This window comes from Gymnoscopelus microlampas, assembly GCF_963454915.1.
Source record: "Gymnoscopelus microlampas genome assembly, chromosome: 4".
Taxonomy (NCBI): domain Eukaryota; kingdom Metazoa; phylum Chordata; class Actinopteri; order Myctophiformes; family Myctophidae; genus Gymnoscopelus; species Gymnoscopelus microlampas.
In genome coordinates, this window is record NC_139941.1 from 46,513,541 (window position 1) to 46,525,579 (window position 12,039).

The following is a 12,039-nucleotide window of genomic DNA, read 5'->3' on the forward strand; positions in this document are numbered from 1 at the left end:
TAGGGTTAGGATTAAGGGACCTCAAAAAAACACTTTCACCTAGAAACTCCATTCACAGTTCAAAAAATCCACCTTACTGTGGACATGCATGCTTGAGATTTTTTATTTTGAAATCATTTGTAGTTTTGGAGATATTTAACTTTAAGCGCCCCATTCATTGTCGATGCGGCAATGGACATTTAAAGGCAGGCTTACAACTACATACTTATGCCTAGTAACCTCATTCATACTTTAAAATGTTCGTCTTACTGTGGACATGTTTGCCTGAAAAGGAATCTTTGAAATGTTGCATAGTTTTAGAATTGTACTCCTTTAAAAGTTCAGAGATTTAGAATGGAGGCGGATGGAAGGTTTTGGGACCTCAAAAAAACACTTTCACCTAGAAACTCCATTCACAGTTCAAAAAAATCCACCTTACTGTGGACATGCATGCTTGAGATTTTTTATTTTGAAATCATTTGTAGTTTTGGAGATATTTAACTTTAAGCGCCCCATTCATTGTCGATGCGGCAATGGACATTTAAAGGCAGGCTTACAACTACATACTTATGCCTAGTAACCTCATTCATACTTTAAAATGTTCGTCTTACTGTGGACATGTTTGCCTGAAAAGGAATCTTTGAAATGTTGCATAGTTTTAGAATTGTACTCCTTTAAAAGTTCAGAGATTTAGAATGGAGGCGGATGGAAGGTTTTGGGACCTCAAAAAAACACTTTCACCTAGAAACTCCATTCACAGTTCAAAAAATCCACCTTACTGTGGACATGCATGCTTGAGATTTTTTATTTTGAAATCATTTGTAGTTTTGGAGATATTTAACTTTAAGCGCCCCATTCATTGTCGATGCGGCAATGGACATTTAAAGGCAGGCTTACAACTACATACTTATGCCTAGTAACCTCATTCATACTTTAAAATGTTCGTCTTACTGTGGACATGTTTGCCTGAAAAGGAATCTTTGAAATGTTGCATAGTTTTAGAATTGTACTCCTTTAAAAGTTCAGAGATTTAGAATGGAGGCGGATGGAAGGTTTTGGGACCTCAAAAAAACACTTTCACCTAGAAACTCCATTCACAGTTCAAAAAATCCACCTTAATGTGGACATGCATGCTTGAGATTTTTTATTTTGAAATCATTTGTAGTTTTGGAGATATTTAACTTGAAGCGCCTCATGCATTGTCGATGGCAATGGATATTTAAAGGGAAAAGGGTACAAACTTTGGCAGGCTAAGTTAACAGAACAAGTCAGAACCTCTGTGGTGCAGTGGTTTAGATACAGGACTTGCAACCAGAAGGTTACAAGTTCAAATCCGTCCAGGACAGGTATTCGACTCTTGCACCTTTATCTGATCTTTCACTGAACTGCGTGCAAGAGACCATAGAAAGTGTGTACCATGGTAGAGCAGTGGTTAAGATTCAGGCCTTGCACACTGAAGGTCCTGAGTTCAAATCCCGCAAGGACATCTTTTTAACTTTTACCTGGGGCTTTTACCTTTATATAATCTTTCAGAAAATTACATGCAAGTCAACAGAACAGGTAAGAACCTCTGTGGTGCAGTGGTTTAGATGCAGGACTTGTAACCAGAAGGTTCCCGGTTCAAAACTAACTGGGGCACTTTTTTTCCCCCCCAAGACTCAAGACCCAAAAGAGTCTTGAGTCGAACCAATTACTCCCGCGGACACATCAAATTTCTCGTTTGAGCCTTGAGTCCCAAGACTCAAGGCCCAAAAGAGAAATTTGATGTCTCCGCGGGAGTAATTGGTTCGACTCAAGACCCAAAAGAAGGTGAACTGACTGTAAAGATTCAAAATGTCATATATAGAATAGAAACCCCATTCAAACTTTAAAATGTTCATCCTAATATGGACATTTTTGCCTGAAAAGGGATCTTTGAAATGTTTCATTGTTTTAGAATAGTACTCCTTTAAAAGTTCAGAGATTTATAATGGAGGTCGATGGAAGATTTTGGGACCTCAAAAAAACACTTTCACCTAGAAACTCCATTCATATCAATTGTGCTCCACCTTACTGTGGACATGCATGCTTGAGATTTTTTCTTTGAAATCATTTGTAGTTTGGGAGATATTCAACTTTAAGCGCCCAATGCATTGTCAATGCGGCAATGGACATTTAAAGGCAGGCTTACAACTACATACTTACGCCTAGTACATTGGGTCACTACCGAAACGAAAGTTGGTCACTACCGAAACGAAAGTTAAATCCGAAAAAATCACTAAGTGTGGAGGCCAAAATCGCCCCCCCCCGAAAACCTGTTAGGAGTACGTTTCAGGCAATTTAGAGTTGATTGGTAGTACTTTGTAGTGACACTTTTTTTGGTCCCTAACATTCATCGAGCTCTGGACTTAGTAAATGTATTTTTCACCATAGTAACCTCATTCATACTTTAAAATGTTCATCTTACTGTGGACATGTTTGCCTGAAAAGGAATCTTTGAAATGTTGCATAGTTTTAGAATTGTACTCCTTTAAAAGTTCAGAGATTTAGAATGGAGGCGGATGGAAGGTCTTGGGACCTAAAAAAAAACACTTTCACCTAGAAACTCCATTCACAGTTCAAAAATTCCATCTTACTGTGGACATGCATGCTTGACATTTTTTTTTTTAAATCATTTGTAGTTTTGGAGATATTTAACTTTAAGCGCCCCATTCATTGTCAATGCGGCAATGGACATTTAAAGGCAGGCTTACAACTACATACTTATGCCTAGTAACCTCATTCATACTTTAAAATGTTCATCTTACTGTGGACATGTTTGCCTGAAAAGGAATCTTTGAAATGTTGCATAGTTTTAGAATCGTACTCCTTTAAAAGTTCAGAGATTTAGAATGGAGGCAGATGGAAGGTTAGGGTTAGGATTAAGGGACCTCAAAAAAACACTTTCACCTAGAAACTCCATTCACAGTTCAAAAAATCCACCTTACTGTGGACATGCATGCTTGAGATTTTTTATTTTGAAATCATTTGTAGTTTTGGAGATATTTAACTTTAAGCGCCCCATTCATTGTCGATGCGGCAATGGACATTTAAAGGCAGGCTTACAACTACATACTTATGCCTAGTAACCTCATTCATACTTTAAAATGTTCGTCTTACTGTGGACATGTTTGCCTGAAAAGGAATCTTTGAAATGTTGCATAGTTTTAGAATTGTACTCCTTTAAAAGTTCAGAGATTTAGAATGGAGGCGGATGGAAGGTTTTGGGACCTCAAAAAAACACTTTCACCTAGAAACTCCATTCACAGTTCAAAAAATCCACCTTACTGTGGACATGCATGCTTGAGATTTTTTATTTTGAAATCATTTGTAGTTTTGGAGATATTTAACTTTAAGCGCCCCATTCATTGTCGATGCGGCAATGGACATTTAAAGGCAGGCTTACAACTACATACTTATGCCTAGTAACCTCATTCATACTTTAAAATGTTCGTCTTACTGTGGACATGTTTGCCTGAAAAGGAATCTTTGAAATGTTGCATAGTTTTAGAATTGTACTCCTTTAAAAGTTCAGAGATTTAGAATGGAGGCGGATGGGGTTAGGATTAAGGGACCTCAAAAAAACACTTTCACCTAGAAACTCCATTCACAGTTCAAAAAATCCACCTTACTGTGGACATGCATGCTTGAGATTTTTTATTTTGAAATCATTTGTAGTTTTGGAGATATTTAACTTTAAGCGCCCCATTCATTGTCGATGCGGCAATGGACATTTAAAGGCAGGCTTACAACTACATACTTATGCCTAGTAACCTCATTCATACTTTAAAATGTTCGTCTTACTGTGGACATGTTTGCCTGAAAAGGAATCTTTGAAATGTTGCATAGTTTTAGAATTGTACTCCTTTAAAAGTTCAGAGATTTAGAATGGAGGCGGATGGAAGGTTTTGGGACCTCAAAAAAACACTTTCACCTAGAAACTCCATTCACAGTTCAAAAAATCCACCTTACTGTGGACATGCATGCTTGAGATTTTTTATTTTGAAATCATTTGTAGTTTTGGAGATATTTAACTTTAAGCGCCCCATTCATTGTCGATGCGGCAATGGACATTTAAAGGCAGGCTTACAACTACATACTTATGCCTAGTAACCTCATTCATACTTTAAAATGTTCGTCTTACTGTGGACATGTTTGCCTGAAAAGGAATCTTTGAAATGTTGCATAGTTTTAGAATTGTACTCCTTTAAAAGTTCAGAGATTTAGAATGGAGGCGGATGGAAGGTTAGGGTTAGGATTAAGGGACCTCAAAAAAACACTTTCACCTAGAAACTCCATTCACAGTTCAAAAAATCCACCTTACTGTGGACATGCATGCTTGAGATTTTTTATTTTGAAATCATTTGTAGTTTTGGAGATATTTAACTTTAAGCGCCCCATTCATTGTCGATGCGGCAATGGACATTTAAAGGCAGGCTTACAACTACATACTTATGCCTAGTAACCTCATTCATACTTTAAAATGTTCGTCTTACTGTGGACATGTTTGCCTGAAAAGGAATCTTTGAAATGTTGCATAGTTTTAGAATTGTACTCCTTTAAAAGTTCAGAGATTTAGAATGGAGGCGGATGGAAGGTTTTGGGACCTCAAAAAAACACTTTCACCTAGAAACTCCATTCACAGTTCAAAAAAATCCACCTTACTGTGGACATGCATGCTTGAGATTTTTTATTTTGAAATCATTTGTAGTTTTGGAGATATTTAACTTTAAGCGCCCCATTCATTGTCGATGCGGCAATGGACATTTAAAGGCAGGCTTACAACTACATACTTATGCCTAGTAACCTCATTCATACTTTAAAATGTTCGTCTTACTGTGGACATGTTTGCCTGAAAAGGAATCTTTGAAATGTTGCATAGTTTTAGAATTGTACTCCTTTAAAAGTTCAGAGATTTAGAATGGAGGCGGATGGAAGGTTTTGGGACCTCAAAAAAACACTTTCACCTAGAAACTCCATTCACAGTTCAAAAAATCCACCTTACTGTGGACATGCATGCTTGAGATTTTTTATTTTGAAATCATTTGTAGTTTTGGAGATATTTAACTTTAAGCGCCCCATTCATTGTCGATGCGGCAATGGACATTTAAAGGCAGGCTTACAACTACATACTTATGCCTAGTAACCTCATTCATACTTTAAAATGTTCGTCTTACTGTGGACATGTTTGCCTGAAAAGGAATCTTTGAAATGTTGCATAGTTTTAGAATTGTACTCCTTTAAAAGTTCAGAGATTTAGAATGGAGGCGGATGGAAGGTTTTGGGACCTCAAAAAAACACTTTCACCTAGAAACTCCATTCACAGTTCAAAAAATCCACCTTACTGTGGACATGCATGCTTGAGATTTTTTATTTTGAAATCATTTGTAGTTTTGGAGATATTTAACTTTAAGCGCCCCATTCATTGTCGATGCGGCAATGGACATTTAAAGGCAGGCTTACAACTACATACTTATGCCTAGTAACCTCATTCATACTTTAAAATGTTCGTCTTACTGTGGACATGTTTGCCTGAAAAGGAATCTTTGAAATGTTGCATAGTTTTAGAATTGTACTCCTTTAAAAGTTCAGAGATTTAGAATGGAGGCGGATGGAAGGTTAGGGTTAGGATTAAGGGACCTCAAAAAAACACTTTCACCTAGAAACTCCATTCACAGTTCAAAAAATCCACCTTACTGTGGACATGCATGCTTGAGATTTTTTATTTTGAAATCATTTGTAGTTTTGGAGATATTTAACTTTAAGCGCCCCATTCATTGTCGATGCGGCAATGGACATTTAAAGGCAGGCTTACAACTACATACTTATGCCTAGTAACCTCATTCATACTTTAAAATGTTCGTCTTACTGTGGACATGTTTGCCTGAAAAGGAATCTTTGAAATGTTGCATAGTTTTAGAATTGTACTCCTTTAAAAGTTCAGAGATTTAGAATGGAGGCGGATGGAAGGTTTTGGGACCTCAAAAAAACACTTTCACCTAGAAACTCCATTCACAGTTCAAAAAAATCCACCTTACTGTGGACATGCATGCTTGAGATTTTTTATTTTGAAATCATTTGTAGTTTTGGAGATATTTAACTTTAAGCGCCCCATTCATTGTCGATGCGGCAATGGACATTTAAAGGCAGGCTTACAACTACATACTTATGCCTAGTAACCTCATTCATACTTTAAAATGTTCGTCTTACTGTGGACATGTTTGCCTGAAAAGGAATCTTTGAAATGTTGCATAGTTTTAGAATTGTACTCCTTTAAAAGTTCAGAGATTTAGAATGGAGGCGGATGGAAGGTTTTGGGACCTCAAAAAAACACTTTCACCTAGAAACTCCATTCACAGTTCAAAAAATCCACCTTACTGTGGACATGCATGCTTGAGATTTTTTATTTTGAAATCATTTGTAGTTTTGGAGATATTTAACTTTAAGCGCCCCATTCATTGTCGATGCGGCAATGGACATTTAAAGGCAGGCTTACAACTACATACTTATGCCTAGTAACCTCATTCATACTTTAAAATGTTCATCTTACTGTGGACATGTTTGCCTGAAAAGGAATCTTTGAAATGTTGCATAGTTTTAGAATTGTACTCCTTTAAAAGTTCAGAGATTTAGAATGGAGGCGGATGGAAGGTTTTGGGACCTCAAAAAAACACTTTCACCTAGAAACTCCATTCACAGTTCAAAAAATCCACCTTAATGTGGACATGCATGCTTGAGATTTTTTATTTTGAAATCATTTGTAGTTTTGGAGATATTTAACTTGAAGCGCCTCATGCATTGTCGATGGCAATGGATATTTAAAGGGAAAAGGGTACAAACTTTGGCAGGCTAAGTTAACAGAACAAGTCAGAACCTCTGTGGTGCAGTGGTTTAGATACAGGACTTGCAACCAGAAGGTTACAAGTTCAAATCCGTCCAGGACAGGTATTCGACTCTTGCACCTTTATCTGATCTTTCACTGAACTTCGTGCAAGAGACCATAGAAAGTGTGTACCATGGTAGAGCAGTGGTTAAGATTCAGGCCTTGCACACTGAAGGTCCTGAGTTCAAATCCCGCAAGGACATCTTTCTAACTTTTACCTGGGGCTTTTACCTTTATATAATCTTTCAGAAAATTACATGCAAGTCAACAGAACAGGTAAGAACCTCTGTGGTGCAGTGGTTTAGATGCAGGACTTGTAACCAGAAGGTTCCCGGTTCAAAACTAACTGGGGCACTTTTTTTCCCCCCCAAGACTCAAGACCCAAAAGAGTCTTGAGTCGAACCAATTACTCCCGCGGACACATCAAATTTCTCGTTTGAGCCTTGAGTCCCAAGACTCAAGGCCCAAAAGAGAAATTTGATGTCTCCGCGGGAGTAATTGGTTCGACTCAAGACCCAAAAGAAGGTGAACTGACTGTAAAGATTCAAAATGTCATATATAGAATAGAAACCCCATTCAAACTTTAAAATGTTCATCCTAATATGGACATTTTTGCCTGAAAAGGGATCTTTGAAATGTTTCATTGTTTTAGAATAGTACTCCTTTAAAAGTTCAGAGATTTATAATGGAGGTCGATGGAAGATTTTGGGACCTCAAAAAAACACTTTCACCTAGAAACTCCATTCATATCAATTGTGCTCCACCTTACTGTGGACATGCATGCTTGAGATTTTTTCTTTGAAATCATTTGTAGTTTGGGAGATATTCAACTTTAAGCGCCCAATGCATTGTCAATGCGGCAATGGACATTTAAAGGCAGGCTTACAACTACATACTTACGCCTAGTACATTGGGTCACTACCGAAACGAAAGTTGGTCACTACCGAAACGAAAGTTAAATCCGAAAAAATCACTAAGTGTGGAGGCCAAAATCGTCCCCCCCCGAAAACCTGTTAGGAGTACGTTTCAGGCAATTTAGAGTTGATTGGTAGTACTTTGTAGTGACACTTTTTTTGGTCCCTAACATTCATCGAGCTCTGGACTTAGTAAATGTATTTTTCACCATAGTAACCTCATTCATACTTTAAAATGTTCATCTTACTGTGGACATGTTTGCCTGAAAAGGAATCTTTGAAATGTTGCATAGTTTTAGAATTGTACTCCTTTAAAAGTTCAGAGATTTAGAATGGAGGCGGATGGAAGGTCTTGGGACCTAAAAAAAAACACTTTCACCTAGAAACTCCATTCACAGTTCAAAAATTCCATCTTACTGTGGACATGCATGCTTGACTTTTTTTTTTTTTAAATCATTTGTAGTTTTGGAGATATTTAACTTTAAGCGCCCCATTCATTGTCGATGCGGCAATGGACATTTAAAGGCAGGCTTACAACTACATACTTATGCCTAGTAACCTCATTCATACTTTAAAATGTTCATCTTACTGTGGACATGTTTGCCTGAAAAGGAATCTTTGAAATGTTGCATAGTTTTAGAATCGTACTCCTTTAAAAGTTCAGAGATTTAGAATGGAGGCAGATGGAAGGTTAGGGTTAGGATTAAGGGACCTCAAAAAAACACTTTCACCTAGAAACTCCATTCACAGTTCAAAAAATCCACCTTACTGTGGACATGCATGCTTGAGATTTTTTATTTTGAAATCATTTGTAGTTTTGGAGATATTTAACTTTAAGCGCCCCATTCATTGTCGATGCGGCAATGGACATTTAAAGGCAGGCTTACAACTACATACTTATGCCTAGTAACCTCATTCATACTTTAAAATGTTCGTCTTACTGTGGACATGTTTGCCTGAAAAGGAATCTTTGAAATGTTGCATAGTTTTAGAATTGTACTCCTTTAAAAGTTCAGAGATTTAGAATGGAGGCGGATGGAAGGTTTTGGGACCTCAAAAAAACACTTTCACCTAGAAACTCCATTCACAGTTCAAAAAATCCACCTTACTGTGGACATGCATGCTTGAGATTTTTTATTTTGAAATCATTTGTAGTTTTGGAGATATTTAACTTTAAGCGCCCCATTCATTGTCGATGCGGCAATGGACATTTAAAGGCAGGCTTACAACTACATACTTATGCCTAGTAACCTCATTCATACTTTAAAATGTTCGTCTTACTGTGGACATGTTTGCCTGAAAAGGAATCTTTGAAATGTTGCATAGTTTTAGAATTGTACTCCTTTAAAAGTTCAGAGATTTAGAATGGAGGCGGATGGAAGGTTAGGGTTAGGATTAAGGGACCTCAAAAAAACACTTTCACCTAGAAACTCCATTCACAGTTCAAAAAATCCACCTTACTGTGGACATGCATGCTTGAGATTTTTTATTTTGAAATCATTTGTAGTTTTGGAGATATTTAACTTTAAGCGCCCCATTCATTGTCGATGCGGCAATGGACATTTAAAGGCAGGCTTACAACTACATACTTATGCCTAGTAACCTCATTCATACTTTAAAATGTTCGTCTTACTGTGGACACGTTTGCCTGAAAAGGAATCTTTGAAATGTTGCATAGTTTTAGAATTGTACTCCTTTAAAAGTTCAGAGATTTAGAATGGAGGCGGATGGAAGGTTTTGGGACCTCAAAAAAACACTTTCACCTAGAAACTCCATTCACAGTTCAAAAAATCCACCTTACTGTGGACATGCATGCTTGAGATTTTTTATTTTGAAATCATTTGTAGTTTTGGAGATATTTAACTTTAAGCGCCCCATTCATTGTCGATGCGGCAATGGACATTTAAAGGCAGGCTTACAACTACATACTTATGCCTAGTAACCTCATTCATACTTTAAAATGTTCATCTTACTGTGGACATGTTTGCCTGAAAAGGAATCTTTGAAATGTTGCATAGTTTTAGAATTGTACTCCTTTAAAAGTTCAGAGATTTAGAATGGAGGCGGATGGAAGGTTAGGGTTAGGATTAAGGGACCTCAAAAAAACACTTTCACCTAGAAACTCCATTCACAGTTCAAAAAATCCACCTTACTGTGGACATGCATGCTTGAGATTTTTTATTTTGAAATCATTTGTAGTTTTGGAGATATTTAACTTTAAGCGCCCCATTCATTGTCGATGCGGCAATGGACATTTAAAGGCAGGCTTACAACTACATACTTATGCCTAGTAACCTCATTCATACTTTAAAATGTTCGTCTTACTGTGGACACGTTTGCCTGAAAAGGAATCTTTGAAATGTTGCATAGTTTTAGAATTGTACTCCTTTAAAAGTTCAGAGATTTAGAATGGAGGCGGATGGAAGGTTTTGGGACCTCAAAAAAACACTTTCACCTAGAAACTCCATTCACAGTTCAAAAAATCCACCTTACTGTGGACATGCATGCTTGAGATTTTTTATTTTGAAATCATTTGTAGTTTTGGAGATATTTAACTTTAAGCGCCCCATTCATTGTCGATGCGGCAATGGACATTTAAAGGCAGGCTTACAACTACATACTTATGCCTAGTAACCTCATTCATACTTTAAAATGTTCGTCTTACTGTGGACATGTTTGCCTGAAAAGGAATCTTTGAAATGTTGCATAGTTTTAGAATTGTACTCCTTTAAAAGTTCAGAGATTTAGAATGGAGGCGGATGGAAGGTTAGGGTTAGGATTAAGGGACCTCAAAAAAACACTTTCACCTAGAAACTCCATTCACAGTTCAAAAAATCCACCTTACTGTGGACATGCATGCTTGAGATTTTTTATTTTTAAATCATTTGTAGTTTTGGAGATATTTAACTTTAAGCGCCCCATTCATTGTCGATGCGGCAATGGACATTTAAAGGCAGGCTTACAACTACATACTTATGCCTAGTAACCTCATTCATACTTTAAAATGTTCATCTTACTGTGGACATGTTTGCCTGAAAAGGAATCTTTGAAATGTTGCATAGTTTTAGAATTGTACTCCTTTAAAAGTTCAGAGATTTAGAATGGAGGCGGATGGAAGGTTAGGGTTAGGATTAAGGGACCTCAAAAAAACACTTTCACCTAGAAACTCCATTCACAGTTCAAAAAATCCACCTTACTGTGGACATGCATGCTTGAGATTTTTTATTTTGAAATCATTTGTAGTTTTGGAGATATTTAACTTTAAGCGCCCCATTCATTGTCGATGCGGCAATGGACATTTAAAGGCAGGCTTACAACTACATACTTATGCCTAGTAACCTCATTCATACTTTAAAATGTTCGTCTTACTGTGGACATGTTTGCCTGAAAAGGAATCTTTGAAATGTTGCATAGTTTTAGAATTGTACTCCTTTAAAAGTTCAGAGATTTAGAATGGAGGCGGATGGAAGGTTTTGGGACCTCAAAAAAACACTTTCACCTAGAAACTCCATTCACAGTTCAAAAAATCCACCTTACTGTGGACATGCATGCTTGAGATTTTTTATTTTGAAATCATTTGTAGTTTTGGAGATATTTAACTTTAAGCGCCCCATTCATTGTCGATGCGGCAATGGACATTTAAAGGCAGGCTTACAACTACATACTTATGCCTAGTAACCTCATTCATACTTTAAAATGTTCATCTTACTGTGGACATGTTTGCCTGAAAAGGAATCTTTGAAATGTTGCATAGTTTTAGAATTGTACTCCTTTAAAAGTTCAGAGATTTAGAATGGAGGCGGATGGAAGGTTTTGGGACCTCAAAAAAACACTTTCACCTAGAAACTCCATTCACAGTTCAAAAAATCCACCTTAATGTGGACATGCATGCTTGAGATTTTTTATTTTGAAATCATTTGTAGTTTTGGAGATATTTAACTTGAAGCGCCTCATGCATTGTCGATGGCAATGGATATTTAAAGGGAAAAGGGTACAAACTTTGGCAGGCTAAGTTAACAGAACAAGTCAGAACCTCTGTGGTGCAGTGGTTTAGATACAGGACTTGCAACCAGAAGGTTACAAGTTCAAATCCGTCCAGGACAGGTATTCGACTCTTGCACCTTTATCTGATCTTTCACTGAACTTCGTGCAAGAGACCATAGAAAGTGTGTACCATGGTAGAGCAGTGGTTAAGATTCAGGCCTTGCACACTGAAGGTCCTGAGTTCAAATCCCGCAAGGACAT